This window comes from Papaver somniferum, chromosome 2, assembly GCF_003573695.1.
Source record: "Papaver somniferum cultivar HN1 chromosome 2, ASM357369v1, whole genome shotgun sequence".
Classification (NCBI taxonomy): Eukaryota; Viridiplantae; Streptophyta; class Magnoliopsida; order Ranunculales; family Papaveraceae; genus Papaver; species Papaver somniferum.
Window position 1 is genome coordinate 215,232,630 of NC_039359.1, and position 5,826 is coordinate 215,238,455.

The following is a 5,826-nucleotide window of genomic DNA, read 5'->3' on the forward strand; positions in this document are numbered from 1 at the left end:
ATCTTTATGGTTTTATATATTGCAATATTGTTATGGGATATGTGTGTTTGCGTCCGTGAACTATGGTTATCCCATACCTTGTCAAAAGTAAAGTCTTTCATATGTCGATATGCATGTATTGTTAAATAATGAATAGACTTTTGACAAATACAAAATTTAAGCCTATTATGTCAATTATTGATGGAAGATAGGTTAAAATCTTTTGTTTGCAAGGATTATGTCTATTGAATGTCGTTATGCTAATAGTGATGGAAAATAGAATGAATCCTTGTGTATTCCGCAGTAATTGATCTTCCCTGATCCATATTTGATGTATTATTGTGAGGCTCCGTAAAGTGTCTTATGTTGAGCGTTGAACGACCAAGTTGATTATTTTCATGATTAGCTATGTTGTTGTTCCGTAAGGTACTTTATGTCGAGCATATTCAACTAAATTAATCATCTTGTTTGGTTATTTAGTTGTTGCTCCTTAAGTTTTCTTATGTCGAGCACGACCAATTAAATTGATTACTTTTGTGATTAGTTTGATTGTGTATTTCGATTAGATTAATTATGGGTTCTCTTGTGATTAATTTAATTGTATATTTTGAGTCTCCATAAGTTCACGTATGTTGAGCATTTGTCGATTAAATTAATCATGGGTTCTCTTGTCGTTAGTTTAATTGAATAATTTGGATTCAAATTCATACTTGTATGTGATTTGTTTTGTCCAAAGAAATCCTTCTTTTCCTTTGAAATTAAGGTCGCTTGTTGTTCTCTCGGGAATGACATTTTATGGGGGAAAGTTCTTTTGAACTTGTGCTTAATTGCCAAATCTTTGTGAGGAGTGCGGCTGCGGAATATTATAGGGGTTATCTTGTATCTTTACAAACTCCTTGATGAATGTATTTAGCTTCGGATTTATGATTCCATCTAAATAAGATGATATACTTTTTCTTTCTTTTGTTCAAGAAATGTCTCTTTCGGAAATTTCATTAGGATCCCGTTCTTGTATCTTTGTCAATTTTATTGACAAAAAGGGGGAGAATTAATATGTAGTTCACACTACAAATACATATGGTTTTCGGATCATTATGTAAGGGGGGTGGTTTCCATGTGAGATGGAGTATTGACTAAGGGGGAGTGATACATATCACCATAGTATTGTTGTTGAAGTTGTGATACAATTGGACTTTGACGCTGTAATGATACAATGACAATGTATAACAATGATTGAGGACTATTGTTTTCTTGTTGTTATAGCTACAGATTTTCAACAACGATGATACTAAACTTACAACCTTTGGGATTATTGGAGTACTTGGAAGTGACGAAGATTTCGAGTAATGTTGAAGATTAGGCATCTGGAATAGGAGCTACAAAAGTTAATTTATTTATTTTTTGTATTCCATATGTATTAATAGTTTTGTCACTAAAATTGACAAAGGGGGAGATTGTTAGAGCATTTCTAGGTCGAACTCGCATGCGTTGCTATCTCAAGCATTTTTGTCAATATTAGTGATCAAAACTATAAGTCTTGATTTCTAGCCTATATAGCTAAAGGTCTCGGACTAGGATAGAAAGTGTAGTTGAGCTCAAGACTCCATGGAAATCATCATACAAGACGAAGGATTACTCAAGGAACTGGTGGATCTTCATCGACTAAAAGGGATGTGGAGACTTGAACTTATCTGTCACTCAAAAGTCTATCTACTTTATCTCCTACTCTTGAGATAAAAGACGTTTTGATATATAGAATTTCATTATACACATTTGCTATTTCGATCCGAGTGTAACTCGCCTATCTAATTCTCGAAATATGTATTGGTAAGCTTTCGCTTTTGCCAAATTCATCTTTACCTAGTGACTAATGTCATGTTATGTTTCAATCACTTTGGAAATTTCTCTGACGAAAAACGGTCTGTGAATAACGGCTATGTAACGTCCTCTGAGAATGTTTCAATCATTGAAATGAGAGTTTAGATTACATAACCATTGGTAGGATATAAGCATAATTATGGAAACACATATATGTATAATTCCTTATTCCTTGAACCAAAGTTTGTGAACTTTGTTGATCAAGAGAAATGGAATGTGGCATGAGCCAAGTCCGCGAACTGGCAGAAGTTCTCGACCCGAGAATTTCTGTTGGAGTTTGTGAACTCCTTCCGTGAGCTTAAGTCCGCGAACCCAGTCCACGAACTTGAGCAGGTTATATCTAAAATCGGTTGTTCTTGAACTCAAGTTTATATAAACTAAGGAATGCTTTTGCAAACCGTGGCTATAAAGTTCATGAACCGATTCGAGTGAATCAAATCGTTTTTGCTTCGATTGTGTTTTGTGTAGTTACATAAGATCTAAGCAATTGAACAACTCTCTAACTAGTTCATTTGAGTCATTAGAACTAGTTATGGTGAAAAAGAATATGGTGGATATGAAACTCATCATATGGCTAACCATTTGGTTAACTATTTTTGAACCAACAAATGTTAATGTTTGGGAATGGTTACATAAACCCAAAATTGGACATTTCATTTGTGTGTAACAAGCTAAGTTTTCGATCCAACGGTTGAGAAATATTAGCTTGAATATAATCAGGTTTTCATGTAACGGTGAATTTTGAATGCTTTGCTACCAAGCTAACATTGACTGCAAACTCTGATTTGAAAGACTATATAAAGGAGAACTCTAGCAACTGGGAAACCTAATCCCCAAACCATACGTGTGATAATAGTTGCATAGCTAGAGTCGATTCTCCTTTAACCTTTGGTTTCTTCTTCTAAAACCAGGTTAACGACTTAAAGACTTCATTGGAATTGTGAAGCCAGACCGATACTACTTTTCTTGTAGTTTTGTGATGTGATCTTGCATCTTCTATCGTTACGAGTACAATTGTAATAATTGACTCGAGATTTATATCTCCGATAGGCAAGATAGAAAAGTAATCACAAACACTTCGTCTCATCGTTTGTGATTCCACAATATCTTTTTCGCTGTGTTGATTAAGATTATTGTGAGGTGATTGATAATACTAGGTTGTTCTTCGGGAATATAAGTTTGGTTTATCAATTGGTTCATGTTCACCTTGATTTATCAAAAGACGGAACAAAACTCGTAGGTATATTCGTGGGAGACGGATTTATCTATTACCGTAGACTTTTCTGTGTGATACAAATTTGTTTATTAAAGTCTTCGACTTTGGGTCGTAGCAACTCTTAGTTGTGGGTGAGAATAGCTAAGGGAATCAAGTACGTAGCATCCTGCTGGGATCAGAGACGTAGGAGCATAACTGTACCTTGGATCAGTGTGAGATTGATTGGGGTTCAACTACAGTCCAGACCGAAGTTAGTTTAGAGTAGCTAGTGTCTGTAGCCCCTTCATACAGTGTGTGTTCAATCTGGACGAGGTCATGGGCTTTTTCTGCATTTGCGGTTTCCTCGTTAACAAAATTCTGGTGTCTGTGTTATTTCTTTTCGCATTATATTTTGTTATATAATTGAAATATCACAGGTTGTGCGTTGTTCAATCAATTAGAATATCTGACCTTTTGGTTGTTGATTTAAATTGATTGACACTTGGATATTGGTCTTTGGTACCATCCAAGTTATCTCTCTAGTATTTGATAAAGACTAGCAGATTTCTATTTGCTTGAGTATATATCAAATCGAGAGATTGAGATATAAACTCTTTGATATACTTTTTTATCTAGATTGAGTCTGACTGTCTAGTTGATTCTCTAGAAAGTATATTGGAGTTTGTCCATATAGATTGCTAAGAGAAATATTGGGTGTGGTTGTTGTGCCCCCACTTTTTCACCTTTTTCCTTGAACCGAAGTTTGCGAACTTTGTTGATCAAGAGAACCGGAACAAGAGCCGTGAAATCAGTCCGCGAACCCAGTCCGCGAACTGGCGGAAGTTCTCGACCCGAGAAAATCTGTTGGAGTTTGAGAACTCCTTCCAGGAACTTAAGTCCGCGAACTAAGTCTGCGAACTTAAGCTGGTTATTTCTAAAGACGATTGTTTGTGAACTCATCTATATTAACTAAGGAATGCAAATTGCAAACCTTGGCTATAAAGTTCATGAACCGATTCGAGTGAATAAAATCGTTTTTGCTTCGATTGTGTCTTGTGTAGTTACGTAAGATTTCCTTGCAATTGAAAAACTCTCTAACTAGTTCATTTGAGTCATTTGAACTAGTTATGGTGAAGAAGAATATGGTTGATATGAAAGTTCTCATATGGCTAACCATTTGGTTAACTATTGTTGAACCAACAAATGTTCATGTTTGGGTACGGTCACATAAACCCAAAATAGTACATTTCATTTGTGTGTAACGAGCTAAGTTTTCGATCCAACGGTTGAAAGATATTAGCTTGAATCTAATCATGTTTTCATCTAACGGTGAATATTGAATGCTTTGTTACCAAGCTAACATTGATTGCAAACCCTAATTTGAAAGAATATATAAGGGAGAACTCTAGCAACTGGGAAACCTAATCCCCACACCTCCTGTGTGATACTAGTTGTATTATCTAGAGTCGATTATACTTTAATCTTTGGTTTCTTCTTAAAAACCAGGTTAACGACTTAAAGACTCCATTGGGATTGTGAAGCTAGACCGATACTAATTTCTCGTAGTTGTGTGTTTTGATCTTGCTGATTCTATCGTTTTGAGTACAATCGTAACCATTGGCTTGAGATTTATATCTCCAATAGGCAAGATAGAAAAGTAGTCACAAACATCTTCGTCTCATCGTTTGTGATTCCACAATATCTTATTTCGCCGCGTCGATTAAGATTATTGTGAGGTGATTGATAATACTAGGTTGTTCTTCGGGAATATAAGTCTGGGCTATCAATTGGCTCATGTTCACCTTGATTTATCAAAAGACGAAACAAAACTTGTAGGTTTATCTGTGGGAGACAGATTTATCTATTATGTAGACTTTTCTTTGTGATACAGATTTGTTTATTAAAGTCTTCGACTTTGGGTCGTAGCAACTCTTAGTTGTGGGTGAGATTAGCTAAGGGAATCAAGTGTGTAGTATCCTGCTAGGATCAGAGACATAAGGAGCACAACTATACCTTGAATCAGTGTGATATTGATTGGGGTTCAACTACAGTCCAGACCGAAGTTAGTTTGTAGTAGGCTAGTGTCTGTAGCGGCTTAATACACTGTAGTGTTCAACCTGGACTAGGTCCCGGGGTTTTTCAGCATTTGCGGTTTCCTCATTAACAAAATTCTGGTGTCTGTGTTATTTTTATTCCGCATTATATTTTTTTATATAATTGAAATATCACAGGTTGTGAGTTTGAATCAATCAATTGGAAATCCGACCTTTGGTTGTTGATTGAAATTGATTGATCCTTGAACATTGGTCTTTGGTACCGTTCAAGTGATTTCTCTTGTATTCAATTAGACGCGCAGATTTCTATTTGCTTGAGAAAGAATTGAATCAAGAAAGAGAGATATAACTCTTTGATATACTTTATTAAGATTGAGTCTAGTTGATTCTCTTGAAAGTATATTAGAGTTTGTCCATACAGATTGCTAATCCAAATATTGGGTGAGGTTGTTAGACCCCCTCTTTTTCAATTGGTATCAGAGCAGGCAAACACGTTCAAGACCTTACAAGTCTGTGTTTGTAGCGATCTGACTCTATGGACATAGGTGTTATCTCTATCAACGTACCACCAGTCTTCGATGGCTCTAATTACTTATGGTGGAAAATTGCTATGCGATCTTTCCTTCAAGCACGTAATTTTCAATCATGGGTATAGGTTGTTAATGGGTATGATGCTCCCGTTGTGGCAGTAGGAAATGTAAACGTTCCCAAGAATATTGG